Source organism: Passer domesticus, chromosome 8 (genome assembly GCF_036417665.1).
Source record: "Passer domesticus isolate bPasDom1 chromosome 8, bPasDom1.hap1, whole genome shotgun sequence".
NCBI lineage: Eukaryota > Metazoa > Chordata > Aves > Passeriformes > Passeridae > Passer > Passer domesticus.
In genome coordinates, this window is record NC_087481.1 from 2748041 (window position 1) to 2774786 (window position 26746).

At 53.6% G+C, this 26746-nt stretch overlaps 1 pseudogene; it reads left to right on the forward strand.

The window, feature by feature from the left end:
- Positions 1 to 1459: 1459 nt before the first annotated feature.
- Positions 1460 to 22165, forward strand: LOC135306053 (olfactory receptor 14C36-like; annotated as a pseudogene).
- Positions 22166 to 26746: the final 4581 nt, after the last annotated feature.

The following is a 26746-nucleotide window of genomic DNA, read 5'->3' on the forward strand; positions in this document are numbered from 1 at the left end:
TCCAGAGGCGCTGCCCGAGCCCAGGGCACAAAGGCCTGGGTGCCTGTGGCCCTGCCAGCCCTGCCCAGCCCTCGGCCATCTGTCCTGCAGGCTGTGCCCCCTGTGCGTGCTGCTCCTGTGCCCTGGCCGGCTGCACTCGCCCCTCTCGCTGTGCCCCAGCATTTCTCACCCAGCGATTCTGTGCCCTCCCTGGGCTCCCTGCACCCAGCGCTGCCGGCTCCTGGCACACAGAGCCGGCCATGGCCCAGCCTCACGCTGCCACACCTCGAGCACCACAATTCCACCCTGGCAGGGACTTTGCTTTCTCCTCAGCTCCAGGCTGAACCTTCCAAGCTGCACTTTGGGGAGGTTTCCTGCAATTCCCACTCCCAAGGAAAGCTCTGTCTCCTGCTGTTCACAAACAGAGAAGGGCTGGTGGGAGAAGTGCTGGTCAGAGGCTGTTTAGGGCACAGTCACAATGAAATTATTGACTTTTTAAATATTCTGTAAAAGAAGGAGGGGCATCAATAAATCTTCTACACTGGACTTTTGAGGGCAGACTTTGGCCTGTTGAGGATGCACATTTGGGGAGTACCAAATCAGGTATTGATTTTTTTAAAAAAACAGCCCTTAAAAACAACTAGTTCCAGGAAGGATGGAAACACTTCAAAAATCAAATCTTGAAGGGGCAAGAGTAGGCTGCCCCCTTTGTGCAGAAAGATGACCCAGAGGGAGAAATGACTGGCCTGGCTGGGCATGGAGCTTTTCAAAGAAAAAGGGCATTAAAAAGGGATTAAAAAGGATATTTCTAGGGATTAAAAAGAGGGTGCAGCACCTTTGGACATAGAGGCAGGTAAATCAAGAAATGTTTAAGGATTTTGTTAGTTCATGCAGAAAGAAAATTAGAGAGGTAAAAGCTCAGTTAGGACTTAACTTGGATACTTCTGTGAAGGTTAATTATTATGTTTTTATAGGTACATTAATGTCAAAAGGAGGGGTAAGGACAACCTGCATTTATTACCGTGAGGGATATGATTACCAAAGATGAAGAATGGGCTGAGGTACTTCAGCCCTTCTTTGCCTCAGTTTTCAACAATAAGACAGGCCATCCTCAGGACAAGTGCTCTCCTGAGCTGGTAGATGGGCACAGGGAGCAGAACGGCCCCCTGGAATCCAGGAGGAAGCAGCTGGAGACCTGCTGAGCCACTCAGGTCCTCACAGGTGTCTCTGGGATCAGAGGGGATCCATCCTAGAGGGATGATGGAGCTGGTGGATGATCTCCCCAAGCTGCTCTCCATCATTTACCATCAGTCCTGGATCAGCAGGGAGGTCCCAGAGGAGTGGAGGTGCCAATGTGAGCCCATCCCCAAGAAGGGCTGGAAGGAGAATCTGGGGAACTCCAGGCCTGTCAGCCTGATTTGGGTGCCCGGCAAGGTTATGGAACAGATCACCTTGAGAGCCATCACAGGGCACCTACAGGATGGCTGAGGGATCAGAGCCAGCCAGTGAGGATTTCAGTATCTGCACTGATGAACTGCATGAGGGTATTGAGTCCAGCAGCAGCAAATTTGCAGATGACACCAAGCTGGGTGTGAGTGTGGATCTGCTGGAGGGCAGGAGGGCTCTGCAGAGGGACCTGGACAGGCTGAATCCAGGGCCCAAATCCAGCAGCGTGAGGTTTAACAAGTCCCAGTGCCGGGTCCTGCACTTTGGCCACAACAACCCCTGCAGTGCTACAGGCTGGGGACAGAGTGGCTGGACAGCAGCCAGACAGAAAGGGACCTGCAGGGACAGATGGACAGCAGGCTGGACATGAGGCAGCAGTGTGCCCAGGTGGGCAAGAAGGCCAATGGCTCCTGGCCTGGATCAGGAATGGTGTGGCCAGCGGGAGCAGGACAGTGATTCTTCTCCAGTGCTCAGCACTGTTGAGGCAGCACCTTGAGTGCTGTGTCCAGTTCTGGGTCCCCAATTTAGGAAGGACATGGAGGGGCTGGAGCGTGTCCAGAGAAGGCCAAAAAGGCTGATGAGGGGGCTGGAGGAGAAGTTTGGTTGAAAGCACATGAGGGAGCGGTGGTTAACTGGACGATACTCTGTGTAGACAAGGTAGTGTTAGGGTGCAGGTTGGACTTGGTGATCTCAAATGTTTGTCACAATAAACCGGAGTGGTTTCCCTGGTGTCCCCCAGCCCTTGCTGGCCCCAGGGGCTGATGGCATTTGTGCTCCCTCAGGTTCATGTCCCCACAAGCAACAGCATGGGGCTGCTCCTGCCTGCTCTGTGCAATGCAAACAGGGGCTCCTGAGCCAGTGCTGCCGTGGCTGTGCCTGCAAGGATGCGGCACCTGTGTGAGCTGGGGGAGAGGCCAGGGCTGCAGAGGGGGGATGTTGTTGGCAGCTCCATCAGGACGCTCTGGGACGCTGCCCTGGGCTGTGCAGCACACTGGGGATGGATCAGCCCCTGCTCTGCTGCTCCTTCCCGTCTCCCCCAGGGCCCTTGCAGAGCCCCAGCCATGCTGTTTGCCCCCAGCCTGCCCACGGCCAGCCTGGGGCTGCTCAGCCTGGGGCTTTTCTGTGCTGAGCATTGGCCTGGCCGTGTTCTTGAGAGAGCCTGGGCAAGGAGCCTGGAGCCCCCAGTGCCTGGCCTGAGGCGTCAGCGCTGCCCCAGCAGTGCCCGTGGCCTGTCCCTGCTGCAGCCCCGGCACTGCCACCCCCAGGACTGTGCCCGGCCCCGAGAGCACTCAGGCCCTGCAGCAACACCAGGGCCACCAGGGCAGCGGGGCAGGGCCACGGCAGCAGCACTGGCAACACCAAGTGCTGCTGCTGCTGCTGGGCACAGCTGCTGGGCCAGCACTGATCTGCCCCAGCTCTGCACACAGACATTGCTGCTGCAGCTCCAGAGATGGCAAGAATAGAGGGATCTCTGCAGAAAACTCTGCTGGGAGATCCTTTAGTTCTTTTAAAGTCACTGAGAACACTGCTCCTCATTGTCACAGTCTGTGGCCACAGGGAAGGTGGAGAGAAACAAAGTCAGAAATGGCAGAAACAATCATCTAGCTTTAGGAAGAATATTTAAAAAGGAAAAAGACAGGGAAATCAAAGAACCAAACCAACAGAACTATCAAAAATTAATTTTGCTACAAGTGATTTGCAGAAATTGGCAATCAGTTTAATGCTTCCTAAGATGTCCAGTCATCAGTCTCCACACTGCAGCCTTGAGCTCCTGGTTCCTCAGGCTGTAGATGAGGGGATTCAGGGCTGGAGGCACCAGCAAATACAGAACTGACACCAACAGATCCAGGCATGGGGCGGAAATGGAGGAGGGTTTCAGGCAGGCAAATACCACAGTACTGAGAAATGCATTTCTCCTGCATTTTTCCTTTCCAGATTCTTTCAGTCATCTCCTGAGAGGTACAGTTTTATTCTGGTGCTTTTCATGAACTGATTGTACTCTTGATTTAGATGGAGATTTTAGAATTGATTTCAGATGTAGAAGAATCTGAAGTGAGCACAGAAACAAACTCCCTCTGTCAGCCCATTTTCATCTTCTAGATCACTTTCAAGATGTCCTTGGGGGGTGTTGGAATGATGATCACACAGCTCTCCACTTCTGGCTGCAGGCTCTCCAGATTGTTTCTCTGCATTCAGTCAGGCTTGCATTCCCTAGGAGTTCTTGGTAGCCTGTCATGTTTTCTTAGGGTAGAACAGTAACAATGAAAACCTTACCAATGGCACAACTGCCCAGCCCACAAGAAAAGAGAAGAACAAGCTGTCAAGTTCTTCAAATATTTGTCCTGCTTTGCTGCAAGTGTGCATGCTCACACAGTGTGGAAAGCCAAGAGAAGCTGCAGTTGGTGGCACACCTTGTGACAGAAGCTGCACCTCATTCTTCAGGAAAGGTTCTTGGAAAAAGCATACAGGACTGAGGAGAAGTTTCTGGAAAAAACTGAAAGAGCTTTTAAGAAATTAACTGAAAATTGAAACAATTCAAGACATTTTTCTCTATTTATTTTTATGCTCCCCTTTTCCATCTTGCACTAGTTGTCCATCCCATTAATTCCAAACAGATCTCACCGCTAAGATCCATGAGTTGGCACGTTTTAGACATTTTAAGATACCATGACCTACACACACTTTGGCTTCCCCTGTTTTTCTTGGAAAGCAATGCTGGAGAGGTAAGTGCAGTGTTTGTGTCAGGTACAAATTCTGCATTCAGGGATTGCGCTCTGAGAGTGTTTGACCCTCAGCAGGGACACTGCACAGCAGGGACCGAGGGGATTCCTGAGCCACTGTGCAGGAGTCCAGACTCTGGGTCTTGGCTGAACTCGGCAAAGTTCCCGTGTTTGGACAGGCTCAGGGGCTGCCCTCGGGGAACGTGGGGCTCGAGGCGGGGGCGAGCGGGCAACGGACAAACGGACACGGGGACAAACGGCCCCGGAGCTTCAGTTGCAGCAGCGGCGGCAGCGGCAGCGGCAGCGGCAGCGGCAGCAGCAGCAGCGGCAGCGACAGCAAGAGAAGAAACTTCAGATTCCCTTCTCCTCTCCCTCTCCCTCTCCCGCTGTCCCGTACCTCTCCCGCTCTCCCTTTCCTGGTCTCCCCTCCTCTCCCCGCCTCCCTCTCCCCGTGCCCGGCCGGGCCATGCCCCCGGCCCGCCCCCGGCCCCGGGCGGGGCTGCCCCGTGCCCGCCCCCGGCCGTCCCGCCGCCTCCGGGTCCCAGCCCGGCTCTGGCCGTGCTGGCGCTGGCGCTGCTGGGCGGGGTTTAGTGCCTGGGGCTGGGGCGGCATCGCCGGCTTTTGGCTCCGCCTGGCCCGAGCCCGGCCCCGGCCCCGGCCCCGACCCCGACCCCGACCCCGACCCCGGCCCCGTCCCCGGCCCCGGCTCCTCCCGGGGCCCGCGGAGGACACACGCGGCCCCGCCGCTCCCGCCGCCTCCGCTGCGGCTTGCCCGGCCCGAGCTCCGCCGCTTGGCAGCGCGGCCCCCGGCCCCGAGCCGCCACTGTCCCGTTGCAGGGAGCGAACGCCGGGGGATGGCCGGGCCGGGGCGGGTGAGGGGCGCTCGGGGGCCGTTGCCGGCCCCGGGCCGAGCGCTGACAGCCGCGTCCCGCCCGCAGGGAAGGCGCAACAGCGCCTGAAGGAGCGGTACCGGCTGGGCTCGCTGCTGGGCCGGGGCGGATTCGGCAACGTCTTCGCAGCAACGCGGCTCTCGGACGGCGCCCCGGTGAGCGGCGGGGCCGGCGGCGGGCGCAGGAGGAGGGGGTGGAGGAGGAGGAGCAGGGGGGAGGAGGCGGGCAGAGGATGGCACTGGGCAGGGTGGACAGCGAGCTGAGCCCTGTTCTGCACTTGGCTTGCAGGTAGCCATCAAAAGGGTGCCACGGAACCGCGTCCATCACTGGGGTGAGCTGGTGAGTGAGTGAGGTGCTGTGCTGGGCAGGGATGAGCCGAGGCCCGGCAGGGTGGGAGCCGCCAGGATGCCTCGAGGGAGAGCGGGCATGGGGCCAGAGCAGGGTGCAGAGCATCCCGGGCTGGCTGAGGGGTTGCCCAGCCCTGGCCCAGCATCGGCCCCCACTGACAGCATCGTGCTCCTCCCACAGCCCGACGGCACCAGCGCACCCCTGGAGATTGTCCTGCTGGACAAGGTGTCCAGTGGCTTCTCCGGTGTGGTCCAGCTGCTGGAGTGGGTTGAGCTCCCCAACGACATCTTGATGGTGCTGGAGCGGCCGGAGCAGTCTCAGGACCTGCACCATTTCATTCGGGCACGGGGGTTCCTGCGCGAGGAGGTGGCGCGGCAGCTGTTCCACCAGGTGCTGGAGGCCGTGCGGCACTGCACCAGCTGCGGGGTCCTGCACCGCGACATCAAACCAGAGAACATCCTGGTTGACCTGGCCACCGGGCAGGCCAAATTGATTGACTTTAGCTGTGGCACCTACCTGCAAGAGACAGCCTACACTCACTTTGCAGGTGAGCCTACACAGGGCTGTGCTCCCCCTCCTGGCATCTCACAGCCCAAGATCTCACAGCCCAAGCTGGGTGTGGCAGCGGGGATTCTCCATTTTGCTGCCACTCAGGGGACTGAATCTGCAGCTGAGTTGCTTTAGAGCAGGGCTGGGTGGGGAGCCATCTTCCAGCCCTGCTGGCAGCCTTTGCCCACCACTGTGCCCAGGATTGGGGCTGGGCTGGGGCAGCCAGCCTGACAAAAACAGTCGTGGGTGAGGGTAGCAGAGAGGGAGGTCAGAACCTGTGCCCCAGCCGGTTTGTGTGCAGGCAAGAGGAAGGGCTTGGACTGCTCCACTTGCCCTGTTTGTCTTGCCTTTATAATATGTTTGGGGCAGTGCAGGCAGGGAGAATGAGGGCATGTTTTTTCCCCAGCACGCAGTGGGTATTTCCTTTGCATGTCATGGTCAGGCCTAGCCAGGGCTTCCACTCTCCCCTTCCCACACCAGTGGCTTCTTTTGCAATCCCAAGTTTGTACACCAGTCCCAGATGCTGGTGAGAGGACAGTGGTCACCCTGGGTGCCACTGATGCAGCCCCCGCTCACCCAGGGATGCTGGGGCCAGGTTCTGGGAGCAGCAGCATCCCCCTGCTGAACTCCATCTGTATTCCACAGGAACACCATCATACAGCCCCCCGGAATGGACCCGCTTTGGCTGGTACCATGGCGAGCCAGCTACCATCTGGTCCCTGGGCATCCTGCTGCACGAGATGGTCTGCGGGAAGATGCCTTTCAGGAGGGGCTGGAACTTCAGCTGGGGCCAGCTCTCGCTGCCACAACAGCTCTCTCCAGGTGAATCCTCTTCTCTGGGCACGGGGGGAATACCAGTGCTGGGAGACAGCAGCGGGCTCGGGAGCATCCCGCTCTGGCAGCTGCTGAGGAGGTGGCACATGCCCTGCTCTCCCCCAAAACCAAGAAAGTTCAGGCCCAGCTCTGAGCGCATCCAGCATGGCCTGGGCATGGGAATAGTGGGGCAAAGCAGACAGGAGCCTTCTCCAACTGATGGGCAGTTTCTGGTTTCTCTCCCCAGAGTGCCAAAATCTGATTGGGTGGTGTTTATCCATGCACCCCTTGGCCAGACCCTCATTAGAAGAGGTGTTCTGTCATCCTTGGATGCAGGATATTCATCTGCCCTAGAAGAAGGGAGAGAGCCACAGGCACACTGTGCTGCAGGGCCCTGGTAAGTTACAGCTGCACACATGCCTTGGCAATGAGAAGCAAAGGAAGCCAGCCCGTGTCACTGCACCAGGGTCATGGGATGGGAACATGCAGCCCTTGTGCTGGAGCTGAGCTGCTCTGCCCAGCCCTGGTGGCTGCCATCCAAGCAGGTTTTGCTTGTCCTGGTTCCCTGACAGCTGGGGCCCTGGGCAGAGCCCTGACAGCCTGGTCTCACCCCAGGGAAGGAGAAGGAGCCCCCAGAGTAGCTGTACCAGGGGAGGCTGCTGCTGCCGGAGACAGCGAGGATGACATCAAGGATGACATGAAGGATGACAACCTCTTCCTCAACCTGGCCACCAGCAGTTGAAGGTGATGCACTTTGATTGTGGCACCTTCTTCAAAGCCAAACTCCACAGGGAATTTGCAGATGAGTCCACACCTGGGGAAATGCTCCCAGATTTGGGCATTGCCCAGCCTGGCTGGGAAGCAAAGGTTCCCCCTTTGCTGAGGCAGATGCAGCTGATCCTTCAGTCGGCTGCCCAGCTGCTTTTGGCAGGGCTGGTGGGATGGGCTGGGGTGTGTACGAAATGGGAGTGGGCTCCTGGCCCTGCCAACAGCCCCCAGCACCCACCGTGCCCCAGGCTGGGGCTGGGGCTGGGGCTGGGGCTGGGGCAGCCAGGCCGACACAAACAAACCCCTGTGGTGGGAGCAGAGGTGGGACTCCAGAACCTGTGCACAGGTGCTTTGCTGTGCAGGCAAGGAAGGGCTTGGGCAGCTCCACTGCCCTTGTTTGCTTTGGGATCACGGTTATTGTGGGGGACAGTGCAGGGGGAAGGGAGAAAACCTGGGCTTTGCTCACACATGGCTGGGTTTTTCCCTGGCATGCAGGGCTTGGGCCTTCCTCAATCCCCTCACAGAGATATGATTTTTCCCTTTGTTCTTTTTTTCCCTTTTTGTCTGTAATCTATTTTCAACAATTTGTTGTTTGTTTTTCTAGAGGAAGCATTCTGGTTGGTCCAGTCTGGATCAGGAAGTTCTTGGGAGCAGCTGCCGCGTGGATGGGCCGTGCCCTTGGAGCAGGCTGAGGACATCGTCTGGGACCAGCTTTTCTTCCAGCCATGGATGGCATGAGGTGGGTCCCCGTCTGCTTGGCAGGGTGGGATCAGAGCTTTTGGGAGATGGCAGCGAGCACAGGAGCATCCTGCTCTGGGCAGCTGCTGAGCAGGTGGATGTGCCATGGCTGGCTGCAGGCTGGGCACATGTCCTGCCCTCCTGCCCTGCTCCCAAAGGCAGCACTGATGGGCAGCTCTGGGCACAGCTCTGGGCACAGCCAGCATGGCCTGGGCACCACGGGCAGCTGGGACAAGGGGACAGGAGCCTTCAGCTGACGGGCAGTTTCTGCTTTCTCTCCTTGCAGCCGGGCTCTGCGGATGCTGAGGCTGCTCTGGGCTCTGCCAGGGCTCTGCTGGAGCTCAGCACGGGGCCGGAATCAGCCAAAGAAGAAATGGTGTCACCTGCAGCACAGACTTGCTTGAGCATTTTGGCAACACAGCTCAAGTTTGCAGTGACACCTCCCAAAAATTAAACTTGTTCAATACCTTCTGAAATCAAATCAATCTGGGATGACTCCAAATGACATTTTTCAGCTTGCTCAAGATGTAGCTCAGCCCTTCTCTGAACAGTTCTCTCCCCCACCTGCCTTTTACTTCTCAACTGCTCCCTTTTTTCCCCCAGTGAATTCCCAGCCCGTTGCTGTCTCCATCACTTGCTGGCCTTCCTTGTTGCCCCTGACCACAAGGAGGGCTGAGCCCCAGGTTTAGGGACTCATGCTGTCACTGGCTGAGGAGCAGCAATGTTTCAGAGGTCCAGTGGCATTTTAGTGTCATTCAGAGCCACTCTCCAGCCCTCAGCTCTCCTCACTGCTGAGTTCCCACTCCCTTTTCCTTGTCCTTGCAGCAGGATGAGCTCTGTGAATCCCCTTGAGCCTCCCCACTCTTCCCAGCCAATGCACCCACCTCAGTGAGGCTGAAGCTGAAGCTTCTCTGTCTCCTCTGGCACTCCAGTCCAGTCCCCTGTGTGGGGAGCCCCAGCCCCAGAGCACAGCACACAGCAGTGCAGTCCGGGCTGGAGCAGCTGCCCTGCAGCCCTGGCTTGGCTGTTTGTGGCAGCTGAATGCTCCCTGTTTCCAGCTGTCCCTGCAGGATGGCCCCAGGGCAGAGCCCAGCCGGGCTCCCACTGCAGCCCCTGGAGCTTGGGGCAGACAGTGCTCCCAGAGCTGAGGTTCATGGGGAGCACCCGGAGCTGTGCCTCCCACTCAGTGTTGGCAAGTGTTGTGTTCTCATCTCCTGCAGCCTGAGGGGAAAACAACCTGTGCTGCCAGGCCAGCACTGCCCCTCTGGGCAGAGACAAGGCTGAAAGGCTTTCCCATTCCAGAGGAGCCTGCACTGAGCCTTGGCAGGGCCTGGCAGGGCTGGAGCCGGGTCTGGCCTGCTGTCCGGGACTCACTGCCCACCAACCACCCCCACCCGCCACGCTCCATCCTCCAGAGACAGAAGGGTCTGTGTGTGCCAGGGGCTCTTGGGTGTCTCTGTATCCATGGACAGAAGGGTCTGTGTGTGCCAGGGGCTCCTGGATGTCTCTGTACCCAGGGACAGAAGGATCTGTGTGTGCCAGGGCTCTTGGATGTCTGTGCATCCATGGACAGAAGGGTCTGTGTGTGCCAGGGGCTCTTGGATGTCTCTGTACGCAGGGACAGAAGGATCTGTGTGTGCCAGGGTTTCCATAATGTCTCTGTACCCATAGGTATGCGATGAACACGGACAGTGAAAGTGTCAGTCACGTTGCTTGCACACTCCTTCCTTTGTACACAAGACAAATCCATGCACACCCCCATGTATGGATATATTAATAGGATAGGGATGGATAGAGATTTCCCACAGAGCTCTAACTTTGGCATAACCCACGCTTTAGCGAGAGAACAGGGGATTTTTTTCCCCAGCTCTGTGTGAGAAGGTGTCCAAGAGCTGAAGGAGCAGCATTCAGAAGCAGTTTCAGGATTTCTAGGCAGGAAGTGGAGCTCACAACCATCCACAAAACTCACCATATTCATCAGGATGGGCTGCTGCTTCTTTAGGAATATGGCCCAATGCAGACATGAGACTTGGAAAAATCCCAGCTCTCTGTGGGTTTGTGCAAAAGGGGGAGCAGCACAAACACTTTGTGCCTGCCTGGGGGACACAAGGTCCAAGGAGCTTTGGTGGCAGAGGGTGACCTGGGCTGGTGGCAGGTGAAGTTCCATTCTATGACATCTCAGAGTGGCACAGGACAAAGATCCAAGTGCCCCCAACCCCACTGATGAAGTGCTTAGAGTGCTGCATATCCTCTAGGAAAAGCTGCTGTCAGACAATCTAATGGGATTTATAACTTTCATTTGCAACACTTTAAATCCAAATTTCAAACTGCAATATTTTTACATTCAAGACACAGTAATGCATAAATGCATAATAAATCTTTCAATTTCCTATTGATTCAATCACAATTTAAAATAACATAATATTGCAAACAAAACCCTGAATCTTTTAAAAACGTGATGCTGAGGTCAGTAATATGGATCCATGCCATCAGAACATTTACAGAGTAACTGAGTTCTCTTTTTAAAAAGATCAGTTACCTCTTAATCCAAAGTTACCGAAGATTTTCACTACACATTTGTTTTTTGTTTTTATCTTTCATGTTTTTTTATTTTCTTTTTTGTCCAGTGTTTTTAACAGAGAACTCGTCCTACAAAAGGAATATACAGCAAAATGAGATACATTTCTGATAAACAATGAAAATGTCGGCTCCTCCTCTGTTTACTTTTCTCTGGATACCCTGAAGAAAAAAATCTAGCAGATATGAGCAGAGGTGTGAAGTGTTTCATTTGGACTGAGCTGGAGTTCAGCACTGCTGACATCCTGATCCAGTCAAGAGCTGCAGAATTCTTTTGCAGATCTCGAACTCTGTGTTTGCAGGCACAGCACCTGCAGTGCTGACGCACCAATGCACATGAATAAGTCCGTTATTCCCTCTCAGAATTCTGGCTCTGCCCCAGCACAAGGTGCTGCAGCCCTTTGCTCCTGGTTCCCATGTGGAGCAGCTCCTTTCCTGCTGGCTGAGCTGCTCAGGCAGAGCCTGGCAGCTCCTGGCCCTGCAGGGCTGAGGCTTTTCCCCATTGCTGGGCACAGACTGATGGAGCAGCACTGCTGAACACGGGGGCACCCAGAGGGACCAGGAGCAGCTGCCTTTGGCCACCTGAGGCTCCAAGGCCAAACTCTGAGCAGCCAGGGCTGGCAGAGACTCGCAGGCTCCCTGGTGGCTGTGCTGCCCCACTTGTGCCCGGCCCAGCTTTGCTTGGGGCAGAGGGAGAACAAGGGGCAGCTCCCTCCCAGCCCAGCCCAGGGACCCCTCCAGCCCCGGGGCTTGGGGCACTGTCAGCACCTGCTGCTCCAGCCACCGCTCCTGCTGGCCCTGACAGCAACACCAAAACTGGGGCTGATCCCGAGGGAGCAGCAGCAGGGCCTGGATCTGATCCCTGATTCTGGGGCAGGCCTGGACAAATGACCCCACAGCAGCAGCAGCAGCAGATGGAGCTGACTTTCAGCACAGCTCCTGCCACTCTTCCCTCCCGTGTGCAGCGGTGTCACAGCAGCCTGAGGCACCTGGGAGCCCCAGTGCCAGCAGGGACTTGAGATGGCAGCCCTGGGCTCCTGGAGGTTGTGCAAGGAATGGAGCTGGGGACTCCCTGTCCATGGGGAGCTTCCAGATGGAAAAGGCTGCTGTGACCAGGCAGCTCCAAGGCCACAGCAAGGAGGGTCTCGACCACTGGATCTGTGCCAGTCCCACAGTCCTGGGCAGCAGCCACTGAGCCCTGGGGGAAGAGAGGGCACAGCAAGAGGGACAAAACCAGGCAAGGTCAGAGACTGGAGAGAGCCAGACCTGGGAGAGGAACAGCTGCTCCATTGCACCCTTGGAGAAAGCTCTTGGCTGTTTCAAAGTGCTGAAAGGCGTGAAGGGCAAAGAGGAGGCCACAGCAAACCATGCTCCTGTTTTCACAGCCTTCCCTCCCCGTATCCCAGATGGAATTGGATGGACTGTGTTCTTCTCTTCGAGTCGTCTCGTTCAGCATGAGCAGCTTAGCACCAGGAGCTGATGGTGCTGAAGCCTCAGGCCACAGGAGCTGAGCAAGAGATTTTCTGAGCAAATGTGTGCTGCTAACCTGGACCTAACTGAATTCAGCAGATGGAATCCTGGAATCACAGCATCCTTTCTGTTGGAAAAGACCTTTGAGCTCATCCAGTCCAGCTGGTCACCCAGCAGTGCCAAGCCCAGCACTAAATCCTGTCCCTGAAGTGCCAAGGCCTGGACAACAGCCCTGAGTGAGGCCTGAACAGCAGGCCCTGAGCCAAAGGTGGCCTCTGGATGAACCTTCCAACCAAAGGTTATCTTTGTATCTGCTCAGTGATGAAATATGCATGGTCATTATTGCTGTGATAGATGTAGCCACTCATTAGTGAAACATGTATTGATCTTTTTGTATTTGCAAGCCAGACAGGGCCATGAAATCTGACATCTGGCCTTGTTTGGGGCTGAAGGATCAAAGTCACCTCCCTTGGTTCCTCCTGGGGCCCTGGCCAGGCTTTGGGAGGAACCCAAGAGGAGGATGAAAGCAGATGTTCCCACACTAGAAGTGCTGTCAGTTTGTTCATTCAGCACTGTCAGAGCTGGGCCCTCTCACAGCGAGGTTGGAGCCTCACCTGTGGCTGGAGGCACCTGCAGGAATTCCCAGTGTCCAGGAGTGGCTCTGCAGCCCTTGGCTGGGACAGCTTCCCCCAGCTGCTGTGTGGATCTGGGGGGATGGTTAAGTCTGAGGGTAAATGATGCTGGATCTTTCTTAATCACTGCAGGCAATCTTTGGTGGTGATGATTGGGTGCATTGCTGAGCTGCTCCTTTTGTGATTCTTTGCTGCTTTGAGCTGCAGTAAATGACACCGATTCCTTCAGTTGGGAGTCTGTGTCTTTGGTGCTGACCCTGCCCACTGGTAAAACAAAACTGGCAGAGTCTGGCCAGATCACAGCAAAATGTCTCTTGTTAAATGTAAATGTGAAGAATCGGTCCCATCAGAAATTCCCAGATGGGAAGCCCTTCCCTGGAGTTCCCTGGCTCTGGGGTGGGCTGAGGTCGCAGCACTGTGTGAGCAGTGGGGCAGTTGGTTAAAAGAAGCTGAACCCCTGGATGTCTTAAAATGTATCCAAAAATTGCATACGGAAAAGGAAAAGAACTTGTGGGTTTGGGCAGACAAAGATTAATTTGTTAACAATACATTGAAAACAGCACTTTTAGAAGGAAGAATTATTGTTGGAATGCTCCCACATGGAGCAACAGAAGAAGGTTTTAATCTTGAGCTCCAATACATTTGTGCAAGTGAAATATTAATATGATAAATAACTATATATATTTATAGTACAGTAAGACCTTAATATAGATATTGATATATATACTTTATATAAAGGTCTATACCTCTCTAGCTGTATCTATATCAATATCTATATCTACGTATAAAATAGTAATAATGTGAAATAGTGCTGACAATACTAATTTGGCAGCTTTGGCTGCTCAGGGATATAACACTAAATACTCTACAGAAAAAGATTGGCCAGGACCCTAATGTCAGAGGTAAACTTTGTGCGATTGTATACAATGAAAAAAGAAGGAGGGGATGAAATTGGCTATTGTTACAGTGTTTGCTGATACTGTGATGCAGAGTGCTTTGTCTGTTACTTTGAAAAATACCATGATTAAGACTGCAGGGTTTTTCATGTACCAGACTCTCCTCAAGCTGCAGGATTGGTGGAATGGGTGAAGGGGTTGTTAAAAGAGCAGTTGAAAACATGAGGAGATGGGAACCTGCCCCCATGGAGAACCCATCTCCCAGATGTGCTCCAAACCCTTAACAATGGCCCACTGGGGAAATGGAAACCCTGTGGCTGTGCACAGCTGCACCCAATTTGCACCTACAACCATGGGCAGTGAGGCTTGGACTGCCTGGGAGATTGTTGTGGGTGTGATGGCTCCTGGCAGGGCCAGCCCAGAGGCTGCAGGGCTGGACCTTCATGCATTGGAATTAATTAGGATAAATCCAAAGCAAATGAAAGCTATCAATACTGAGACAGGAATTCAGATTCCTCCAGGACACTTTGGTTTGGTAACTGCTTGCTTGGAGCTTGGTCTTGCAAAATGTTCATGTCATGGGAGGAGGAAAGGAGGAATTGATGCTGAATATAAAGGAGAAATTACAGTAATTCTGTTAAACAATTGTCAGTAAGATTGGGTTATTCAACCCCTGACAGGGTAGCACAATTATTGATATTGCAATTTTAAGCACGATTGTGAAAAAAGGAGATCCACCTCCAGTCATTACCATTTGTGGAGATAAAGGGTTTGGATCCAGCAGTCCTAATAATGGAGCCAGAGTGTGGCTCCAGAGGCCAAAAGGCCCTCCTGAGGCAGCTGAAGGAACAGCTCTGGGGAAAGACAACACTGAATCCTGAAACCTGGGCAGGAACAATGGGAATATGTCCCTGCAGCCAAGTATTCTGTGTGAGAACAAGGAGATATTACAGGATACTGTTTTACACATCCTGCCAGACCAAATCTCCCTGTTTTCCCCAATGGCCCCTTTGGAAAATGCTCTGACCCACAGGGCTCCCTGTGAAGGCTGCTGTGGCACCGAGGGACTTGCACACAAATTCCGTCCAGGAGCCTGGGTGCCCTCAGGGACTGGGACCCGGCCCCCTTCCAGCCAAAGGGGAAAGGGCCCCACCAAGCCTTGTTAGCCACAGACAACATGGTAAAGCTGAACAGCAAAGTACCTTGGAGGCATTCTTCTGGAATTAAAAAGGCTCCGTCTCCGTGGACAACAGAATTATTGTTCCTATCTCGAATGAGATTGAGAAAAAATTAAGAACAGTGTCACTAAAGTACTGTTGATGTCTGTAAGTTGTACCTTGATAGTCAGCCAGAATCTTTGTTTGCCACAAACACCTCCAGTGTTTCACCAAGGGATTAGTCATCAAAATTTAATGAGTAGTTCTTGCAATTTCAAGATCAGGGTAGCTAAAGTACTCCATGTCAGTAATTGCTGGGTATGTTCTCAGCTGAAGTTGGGAGGAATGGGGCTCCCTTGGAGGGCCCACCCTGTGGGGTGGCCAGAACTCAGTCCATGGGCTCTGACTTGTAACTGTCAGTGAAGGGACAGTTCAAGAAAACACAGGAATACAATGATCCCTTTGACAGGATTCACTAAGATTTCCCTTCAGGAGAAACCCAAGCCTGTTCTAGTTACAGAGGCCACAGTGTGAGAGGATTTCTGTGCTTTACCATCACTCCCAATGTCAGTAGAGCTTGGGCTGCTGGAGCTGGTCGGTGTCAGTGTTACCCCACTCCTGGCTGCAGGGCCACCATTTAGGGTCCTTCAGCAACAACCACAAGGAAGAGTTGGGGCCCAGAGAACATTTTCCCCCCAAGGAGTGCCTTGGGTTTCAGAAAGCAAAAGATTCTGGTTCATCCTGTGCCCCATGTGTGCTGCTCCGTCCTGTGGAGTTGACTGGATGGTTTATTAGAAGTAGCAAATGATGCTGTTAAAATGTCCAGTAGCACATCCTATGGGCTCCAACAAACACAAATGGGGACTCCACAGAACCGCATGGCCTTGGATTATCTGCTTGCTGGCCAAGGAGGAGCCTGGGCTGTCATGGCACAGGAATGTTGCACTGCTCTCAGTGATGGGTTTGAAGGCCAACAGTCAGCAATCACCTTGACTGAAAGAGCAGGAGAAGAGTGGCAGAAAGAAGAAAGTTCTTCTTGGTGGGATTGGCTTCATGGCTGCCAAACTGGAGGCTGCTGTGAAATGCATTTGTGGCAGTGTCTGTCATCATTGCAATGTGTGCGCTTGGTGTGCACTCTAACATTCCATGTTCGAGTTGTTGTGACACTTTGTGCTGGGAAGTGGAGTATTGAGACTTGTCTTAAAAGAGACAGTCTCAAGAAAAGAGAGCATTTGATAAATAACGGAAACACAGCAACTCTTTAGGCATGTTTGAAAAGGAATGTGAATAGCTCTGAGTAATGAAATTTAACAGCACTTAATTGAAGCACAAGGGGAGATGCCTTTATACCTAATATCTAAATCTAAACTGTGTTATTGAAAGAATTGTTATGAAGCTTGTAGTTCATTGTAGGTCTCAGGACCCATCCAAGTATCAAGGCCTGAACAGGCCCGGAGGCAAAGTCCATCTCTAGATGAACCTTCCAACCAAATATTATATTTGTATCCACTCCCTAACAAAGCATTATTAACAACATGATCAGTGGATGTGTTCCTTGATAAAACATGGATTTCTCTTTCTGTATTCAGAAACCAGACAAGGCCCCATCTGGCCTTGTTTGGGGCTGAAGGATCAAAGTCAACTCCCTTGATTCCTCCTTGAGCCCTGGCCAGGCTTTGGGAGAAACCAATCAGGAGAATGAAACCAGATGTTCCCACACTAGCAGTGATGTCAGTTTGTTTATTTGACAGTGTAAAAGCTGTGTCCTTTCACAGAAGGCTTGGAGGCTCCTTGCCTGCAAAGGTGGAGGCACCTGCAGGAATTCCCAGTGTCTGGGAGTGGCTCTGCAGTCCTTGTCTGCCCCAGCTGATGTGTGGATCTGGGTGATGGTAAAGTCCGAGGGTAACTGGTGATGGATCTTTATTTAATCACTGCAGGCAATCTATGTTGGTAATGACTGGTGTGCACTGGATTGCTGAACTTCTTTTGTAATTCTTTGCTCACGATTATGTGCTTTGCTGAGATTATCCTTTTGTAATTCTTTGCAGCTGTGAATTATATAAATGACAGTATTCCTTAAGTTGGTGTCTGTGTCTTTGGTACTGACCCTGCCCAGTGCTGAAACAGGGCTCCCTGTTGCCTAAGAGTTACCTGGGAAGGCAAAAACCCTCACTCCAACATTCCCCCCTTCCTCCTTGTTCCCCGCACTTCATACACTGAGCATGATGTCCTGTGGTCTGGGGTATCCCTGGGGTCAGTTGGGGTCACCTGTCCTGGCTGTGTCCCCTGCCAAGCTCCCCACAGCCCCAGCCCCTGCCCAGGGTGGCTGGAGGAGGGGCAGGACAGGCCTTGGCTCTGTTGCAACTCAGCAAGAACAAAACCATCTCTGTGTGCTCAGCCCTGTGCTCAGCACCCGGCCCAGCAGTGTCTCAGTGCCAGTGTCAGTCCCTGCCAGGGCTTTCCATGGACACTGCCAGGACAGGTGACCCAGGTGTCACCCCCAGTGAGGGCTGCCATGGAAACAGTGCCAGCACTGCCCCTTTCTGTCTGGCTGACCTGGCCTTTGGCCCTGGCAGTGCCCTTTGCTGCTGGTTCCTGGTGCCTGAGTGGCCAGCGCGGCACAGGGCAGGTGGCCATGGCACAAGCCCCCAGCAAGGGATCCCCTCTGGCTCTGGGCAGTGACAGCAGCCCTGAGCAAGGGGCTGGCGTGCTGGGGTCGGTGCAGTGTCCATCCAACAGTGTCTTGTAATGGCCCAGTGCAGATTGGGATGATGATCCACACTCACAGCTGGCCCAGGGCAGCTCTGCAGTGCCCTTCCCCACAGCCTGTCTGCACAGAAGCACTTGCTGGGTGCTCTGCATTTCCCTTCCCTCACTCCTGGGTCCCTCCCACACCTCCCAACTCGGAGCTTTGAGCTGCAAGGAGTTCAAAGCTGGTCTGTCCTTCAGGAGTTGGTCTAACTCTGCCCTGAACAAACTCTGTATTTGTGTTTATTGCAGAACTTCCTGTGTGTCTAAAATATTCCTTGCAGGGTTCTGCCTTAGGGAAGGGGAACCTCCTTGGTGGCAGCTTGGGCTTGGCACACACTTGAGGAGGATGTCTGTTTTCAATGGGGAAACTCAGGAGTTTTAGATTGGTTCAAAATACAAAAGAAGATGACCCCTCTTTGGCTGTGTACAGCCAGTTCTCTGAGCAAAGCAGGTCCCAGGTGAGTGAGAAGAGACAAAATGGGCTTGGGGAATGTGGAGCAAGGTTGTCCACGCTGCGTCAGACCTCAAGGCACAGCTTCTCTGACCAGGCCAGAACTCCTTAGGAGAGTCCCTGCTGGATCAATATCAGTCACTGAATGCTGCAATCACCTCTTGTGTAATAAGAACAGCAATAAAAGACACCCTTTAAAATAGGAATACATACTTGCTAGAAGCTCTTTGAAATATTTCTCCATAACTGAAAAAGGAAACCCTCCTAATGAACTGCACTAGAGCAGAGGGAAATCAAGGCAGAGCCATGGTTTGTCAGGACTTGCTTGATCCTAATGAGCCCTATGGTGCATTTAGAGCTGAGCCCTGGAACCTCAGGACCTGAGAGGAGATTGTACAAACCTGTCCAGGAGTCAAAGTCAGAAGAAAACCCCAAAGTGTGTCAAGGCATGAATGGGTCCCACTGAGGTCCCTCTCCAAGACAGGATCCTCATGGACTCCTTGGAGGAGAGAATTGGTGGCCAGGATGGCACAAAAACCTCTCAGAGACTCAGCGGGGAAAGGAAAATCCAAAGTAGCTTAAACACCTTGAGTTTCTCAAAGCATTAATGAGCCCCACTGAGTGTTGTTACTGACAAAGCCTCTCCAGGGACTAATTAAAGCAGATAATTGAAGGCCATGATTGCACAAAACTCTCAGAGACTCCAAGGCAAAAGCCAAACCCAAAATCCTTGGAAAAAACCTGCATTCCCTGGGAGCATTCAGGAGCCCCCAGGGCCGTTGCTGAGCAAGGCTCCCCAGGGACTCCTTCCAGCAGATCCTTGAGGCCACTGGGATGTGGGCTAGGGGGGAAAGCTGAGGGCAGGACAAGGGGCTGACAGTGCCCAGCCTGGCTGGGGCTGTGCCAGGAGGCCCCAGGGCCTCAGGACAAGGTGTCTCCTCCCAGCCCTTGGTGGCACAGACCCTGCTGCTGTGCCCCAGGCCACCAAGACTTGGCTTCTCTTTGTCCCCACCTGTCATCCCTGCCTCCAGTTCTCTGCTCTGCCTGGGGCCTGGGGACACTTTCTCAGTTGTGTCCCTCAGTGGGACCCATTAAAAGTCTAAGAAACTTTGGAGTTGGATTCTGACTTGGAGTTCTGGAGAGGTTTCTTCAGCTGCCTCTCAGGGACTGATGTTCAGGGCCTGAGCACAAAGCCCCAGAGGGTCATTAAAGTCCTGGTGCTGTGTCTGTGCTGCTGAGCTGGGCTGGGCTCCTGGCACAGAGGCAGCTCCTGGTAAGCAAGAAGAGCTTCAAAAGCACATTTCTCTTGATGAGCAGCTCTTCTGTCAGCCCAGCAGGGCTGGGGCACTGCCTGCAGCCACCCTGGGCACAGCCCAGAGGCACAGAGAGCTTCAATCAGTCAGGGCTGGGAAGGTGCTGAGAAGTGCCTGGGGCAGAATCACTGCCAGCCCTTGGCACAGGAACCTCTGGCTGCAGGACAATGCAGCTGCAGCTCCTGGAGCCATCTCCTAAAGCTGGAACATCCCAATGCCTGCAGACCCTGTGAGTACATTCTCTGAGTATTTCTGGTGCAGGGGAGGTGAAATGCCCATGAAACTCTGACATGCTGAGGGCTTCTGATCAGTCATAGAATATTTCCAAGAACAGGATTTTTATAATAATGAGGAAATTTCCAAAGGTTTTGTATTCAAGTTCCTACTATTAGAGAATGGCAGGGAGATGGGATAAACAATAAAGGACGATAATTAATTATTAATTATTAATTTTGACAAGTGCCTAAGACATCTGAACTGTTTGTTTTAGTGATCAATAGGTTCACAGGAGATCCCTAATGTGCTTTCAGCCACACTGCTCATGGACAGCAGCAGCATCACCCTTGCTGGACCCATCAGGCTCAGTCTGAGCTGTCCTTTCTCCAAGCTGCAAACAGAACCTGCCCCCAGCCAGTGCCCTCCAAAAAGGCAGGGTTCTGTCAGGCCAAGGAGAGTGCACAGAGATTTGGGGTCTTTGAATGCTGGCACAGAGAGATCAGGCACAGGGAAACACCTGCAGGAGGAAAATCTCCAGGAAGCAGAGAGAAGATCAGGGAAGGAGAGAAAACAAATCCCAGCAATGCTGTGGCAGGGAGAGCTTAGAGATGTCCACAGGAGCCCTTCCAGTGCAGCCCCTCCCTCTGAACAAGCCCCCTCCCTCCTGTCCCCCAGCCAAGCCTCTGCCCTCAGGGCCGGGGCTCCAAGGCGTGAAGCCCCTCCTGTGCAGGCAGAGCTGCAGCAGAGCCGTGGGGCAGCTCTGCAGCCCCGGGCCCAGTTCCCTCTGCAGAGCACAGGGCTGGGAGCAGCTGCCCGGCCCTGGGGGCTCTGGGAGGGGGCACAGCTGGCTCAGGGTGATGCTGTGCCCAGTGCCCGGCTCTGGGCAATGCTGTCAGTGCAGCCAGGGAAGGAGCTGAAACTCCCTTCATCCAATGCCAGCATAAGGACACTTGGAAGTCTCCCTGAGATTTCAGTCCAAGCTGGGAGATTCAATCCAGGGTGCAAACCTGTCCTAGAGCATCTCTGAGTGATAAGATTGATGGGGAAAGGCAGAGGTGTTCTGGCACTGAAAATGCTGTTGTGTTGGTAAAATGAGCATAGTGAGTCCTTGGCTACAAATGTGGAGCTGGGTTGTCGTGGATCCATCTGCTCTCAGCAGTACCTGGTGATATTTTAGGGGAAACATGGGAAGGTGATCAACCTCCACCTGAGAAAGGTCAAAGCTGTGAGAAATTCTCAACAGGTCAGAAGGACAGACCATTTCCTCTCACTCTCCACTCATCACTTTGCCTCACAAAACTTGCTCTGTTCTCCTTGAGGGTAGCAGAAACCTGAGGGTTTCTGATATCCACGAACAGCAGCAAAGATACAGGGGAGCTTACAAGAAAACCTCCAGAACTCCTGGATACAAAGGGATGCTTGTGTTCCAGGGCAGGATGTACAGGAAATGCCTTTGATTTTGATTGCAGGTATCTCCTCTAACTCTTCACTGTCTTTTTCTCCATGACCAGATCCCCACGTGCAGCCACAGCAAATGTCCAACAGCAGCTCCATCAGCCACTTCCTCCTGCTGGCATTGGCAGACACGCGGCAGCTGCAGCTCCTGCACTTCTGCCTCTTGCTGGGCATCTCCCTGGCTGCCCTCCTGGGCAACGGCCTCATCATCAGCGCCGTAGCCTGCGGCCACCACCTGCACACGCCCATGTTCTTCTTCCTGCTCAACCTGGCCCTCAGCCACCTGGGCTCCATCTGCACCACTGTCCCCAAAGCCATGCACAATTCCCTCTGGCACACCACCACCATCTCCTACACAGGATGTGCTGCACAGCTCTTCTTCTTTTTTTTCTTCATCTCAGCAGAGTATTTCCTGCTGACCATCATGTGCTACGACCGCTACGTGTCCATCTGCAAACCCCTGCATTACGGGACCCTCCTGGGCAGCAGAGCTTGTGCCCACATGGCAGCAGCTGCCTGGCCAGTGCCTTTCTCTATTCACTGCTGCACACGGCCAATACATTTTCCCTGCCCCTGTGCCATGGCAATGTCCTGGGCCAGTTCTTCTGTGAAATCCCACACATCCTCAAACTCTCCTGCTCCAAATACTACTTCAGGGAACTTGGGTTAATTGCTTTTAGTGCTTGTTTAGCATTTGGTTGTTTTGTGTTCATTGTTTTCTCCTATGTGCAGATCTTCAGGGCTGTGCTGAGGATCCCCTCTGAGCAGGGATGGTACAAAGCCTTTTCCACCTGCCTCCCTCACCTGGCCGTGGTCTCTCTGTTCCTCAGCACTGCAGTACTTGCCTACCTGAAGCCTCCCTCGATCTCCTCCCCATCCCTGGATCTGTTGGTGTCAGTTCTGTACTCGGTGGTGCCTCCAGCCCTGAACCCCCTCATCTACAGCCTGAGGAACCAGGAGCTCAAGGCTGCAGTGAGGAAACTGATGACTGGATGATTTCAGAAACATTAAACTGCTGGCCAAATTCTGCCAATCACTTGTAATAAAAGTCATCTTTGATACTTCTTCTTGATTTCCGTGTGGAGATGCTTTTCTTTGTTTTACTTTTTTGATATTGTCCATAAAAAAATGTCATTGTTTGTGCCATTTCTCATTTTCCTTCTCTCCACATTCCCTGTGTCCACACACTGAGTCAGTGAGGGGTTGCGCTCTCAATGCCTTTAAATTAATTAAAGGATCTCCCAGCAGAGTTTTCTGCAGAGATGCCCTTTTGTTGCCTTCTCTGGAGCTGCAGCAGCAATGTCTGTGTGCAGAGCTGGGGGCAGATCAGTGCTGGCACAGCAGCTGTGCCCAGCAGCAGCAGCACTTGGTGTTGGCAGTGCTGCTGCCGTGGCCCTGCCCCGCTGCCCTGGTGGCCCTGGTGTTGCTGCAGGGCCTGAGTGCTCTCGGGGCCGGGCACAGTCCTGGGGGTGGCAGTGCTAGGGCTACAGCAGAGACGAGCTGTATAATATAAATAATTTGTAATATAAATAATCTTTGATAATTCTTTTGGGTTTGGTTATGCATTTGTTCTTTTTTCCCCTGCATTTTAGGTTTTTAATATTGTCCACAATGTAAACCTATTGTTTGTGCCATTTTCCATTTTGTTTCTCTCCACCTTCCCTGTGGCCACACACTGTGTCAATGAGGGTCAGTGCTCTTAGTGGCTGTTATGGTTTGACTCTGGCACAGGGCCAGGGCCTCTATGAAAGGTGTATTTCTAAAATGGTTACTGGGAGATGTGACCCGGAAACAGAACAGAGCAGGCTCTTACTTGGGGATGGAGGGAAAAACACAACACTTTATTAATTACAATATCTAAAAAGGAACACACACACAAAGCTAAGAATGAAAACCCTCCAAATACATTCCTCCTCCTCCCCTCCATTTTCTCCACAGAATGAAATAACATCATAGATTTTCACCCTGTCACCAATCTCTCACATAATCAACTTTCAGTCCATCATCACCCCTCAAATAATCAACCCTCAAATCCATCAGGAAGAGAGGAGTCCCCCCTTGCACCACAAGCTTCCCCCGGAAACACAATTGAAACCTCCTGTGTTTCCGTGCCACTCATGGCACCACCCAGAGAACATCGGCCCTCGCGACTTCTCCCCTCCATGTCCAGTGCTCTCACCACTGGACACGGGCCAGGACTGCTTTTAGGGTTCCCTGTTTAAGGATGCTCCACTCAGTTCCAAAAGCAGCAGTCTCTCAACTTTGGGACATCAGTCCCCCCAGATTTCACCCCCTGGGGCTGAGGGGCCTCGTGAACAGAGATCTCAAACCCTCTCTGAGGACAGAGGGCATCTCACACCCTCCTCATCCATCTCTGTTCTCGCCACTGCTTCACTCTTGACTCCAAGGTGCTGCCTCTCCCTAAATACAGTCTCCGGGTCACAGGAAAAACATGGGTCCATCCATGGCCATACAAGAAAGAGTCCAGCTCAAGGCCACTCCATCATCTCTTCCCACCCAGGACTCTTCTCACCTCTTCCAACTTTCCTTGCACTTGCCCATTTCATCATGCTTCATCTCTCTCTCTCTCTCCTCATTCTGATTCAGGACGATCAGTATTTGTAAGGTTTCCATTATTCTTCCAAGGGGTTAAAATCTTCGCCTCTGTCTGCCCAGGACTCCCACAGCTGCTGGCCATGATGCCAGTCCATGATACCGAATTTCAAGGCAGCACAGGCACTGGCTCTCTCTCTCTCTCTATCTCTCTCCAGGGGGGTAGGAGGGGGGCCCGATGCTTCTCAGGCTCCTCCACCCTTCCATCTTGCAAGGCCTTCACCCCCCTCCTCTGCCCGAGGCTCCAGCCTACCTCACCCGGCCGCATGGCTTCCCTCCCCCAGCCAGCCCCGGCTGGGCAGGGGAGCTCTGAGCTCCTTCACTGACTGGGACCAAGAGAGAGCTCTCCTGGGAGTTCTTGCTTTTAACCTCCTGTGTTCTCAGAGGCGGTCCACACCTTCAGTGGCCAAACCAGGTGCCAATATTCCAATCCAAGCACTGATTGGTTTGACCACAACCTCCCAAAAAACTCACTTCCTTCTTAAGCTATGACAGGTTGAGAGAAAATTTGCCTTGGTATCATTTTGTCACAGTACGTACCATTTTTAAAGTAACCCCAAAACCACATAGTTAGCATGTGATAGCTCTGAATCCATGTGTCTGCCTTGCAGTGGAAGTTAAAGATCCATTAAATCCTTACCTTATTAACCCATAAAGCAAACTGGATAACAGCCACAGCAGCCTTAGCTATGGTTAGCCTGTGTTCCCAGGGATGTCGGGGTGTTCCTGATGGGGCAGAAGGAAGAGCTCCAGGCCCTCTGTGAGGGTGAGTGAGGGCAGTGGGCTGTCAGCGGGGCTGGCCGGGTGAGCTGCAATGCCTGGGCAGGGAGCTGCAATCCCTGCCCCGGCTGCGGTGGGCTTTGCTCCTTTTGTGGACAAGGGGTGGTGTGGGCAGAGCACACAGAGATTTTAGGGACATGGGTGAGGGGATTCATGGCCAGCACCTTGCAGCTGATCCCCTTGGCTGCTCTTGTCTTGTGGGCATGGCAAGAGCTGGGTGGGATGGCCCTGGCAGGAAGGTCTCCTTGGATTCCTGCAGATCCAGGTTCTGACAGTGGCTCTGTTCCTCTCTCTTCCAGCCCCTGAAGCCCTGAGTGAAAACAACAGACCCTCCCACATAAGCATATTTGTTCAGGTGATGTTCCAGGGAAGAGCTGCAGAACTACTTTCATTTGCTGGCTCAGAAGAGCCTGTGTCTCTTTAAGACCTCCAGATCCCTTGGAAGGTGAGACCACCTGGAGACCAGAGGAGACCAGCTGGAGCTCCAGGCACAGCTGATGACTGGCACAGCTGAGCCTGTGGGAAGCTCCCATAGCTCCTGCCTTCTCCCTCCCTGCTGACAGCTGCCTCCCTCCAGCCCTCTGACCCTGCCCATCCCCTTTCTTCCTTCCCAGCTCATCCCTTTGCTTCACCTTCCATTAATAAACAGTTTGGCTTCCTCGCTTTGCCTGCATCTCTGTGGAACTGATGCAATACAAATCCAGAGCCCTGGGACACACAGGCCCCTCCTGCTGTTCTCTTCCACACCGTGTTTTGTGCACAGACACAGAGGAATGAGGGCAAATCAGGCTGGAAAGATCCTTGTGCTGAAGTTCCAGTTCCACAACACTGTAGCTGCAGATCTTGCTGAGCACCCTGGAGCCCCTGGACTTTGGAAGAGCCAACCTGAGGACGCTCTGAACCCAGCTGTGAGGGATTCCATGGCAAGCATCCACAGAGGGCAAAGGAGCTTGGAAATGCTGGATGGTTTCAAGAGCAGCTTGCTGAAAGCACAGCAGTGCTCCATCCCTGCACAGGATCAGGAAGAGGGCAGAACCAGAGACCATCCAGGCTCAACAGGGAGCTTTGGGTGTGCCTAAGAGCAAATGAAGCAGCAGCACAGTGCCCGAGCCTCAGAAGCGCGACTGTGCCAGTGCCCAGAGCCTTGTCAGACAGTGCTGGGATCTTGGGTGTGGTTCTGGTCCCCACAGCTGAGGAATGGCAGCCCCAGCCTCAGACCCAGTCAGAAATCTAAGCAAGTGAGACCAGAGGGAGGGCACCCTTCCAGTTTCTCTGGGGCACGGCCGCCAAACAACCCCTGCTGCTTCTTCCTCCGCCTGTGTTTGGGGTGTGCTGCTGGCAGAGCCAGCTAGGTTGTGCTCTGCATTCCAAAGCCTGTTGGGTGCAGGCATGAAAAGCACTGTGTGCACAGCAGAGAGTCCTGGAAGGTGCTGGCAAGAGCATCCTGCGGGGACAGGGCTCTGGTGTCTGGCTGGAAAAGCCTGGTTTTGCTGCTGTGACCACAGGCAAGAGTTGAAGGAGGTGAAGAGGCAGCGAGCAGCCTGTGTTTGTAGAGAGCCTGGGGCTGTATGCCTGAACCTCCACCTGGAAACTGACTTGGGGAATATGAGCTAGAGCTGGAGTGCCTGTCCTGAAAGGACCTGAAGTCATTCAGCCTTGCCAGCTTTTCTTAAGGTGTTCCCCAGGAAAGCTACAAATTTGGGGAAATGCCTTTGGAGGAAAGGGGCTTGCTTCTCAAGGAAAGTGCTTCCCAGGGAGCTCCCAGTGAGGTAGGTAAAAGTGTGCCCCTTTGGCTCTCTGTGCTCCTTTCAGTCCTTGAGGCCTGTTGCACTTGGCAGAGGGGCAGGGCAGTGAATAGCGGGTTTGGCATCTGCCTGGACCTGTGGAGACCAAGCCAAGCACCTGCAGCAGGGTGTCTTCCCCCACTTTGAACAGAGGTGTGAGCAGGAGAATCTCTGTCCAGCCACAAGCTCCAAAACTCTCTTAGATCTGTGAATTAAAAGTCTTTATGCACACACTTTTCACATCTTCCCTGTCTGCTGTGTTTCAACTCTTGGCAAGATGCATTTGCCTCTTGCTTGGTGGAAGCTGCTGTGGCCCAGGGCCAGCACAGAGCTGGGCTGGGTGGGTCAGGCAGCATGGCAAGTCTTGGTGTGTCCCTGGCCTCAGAAAAGGCTTGGAAGG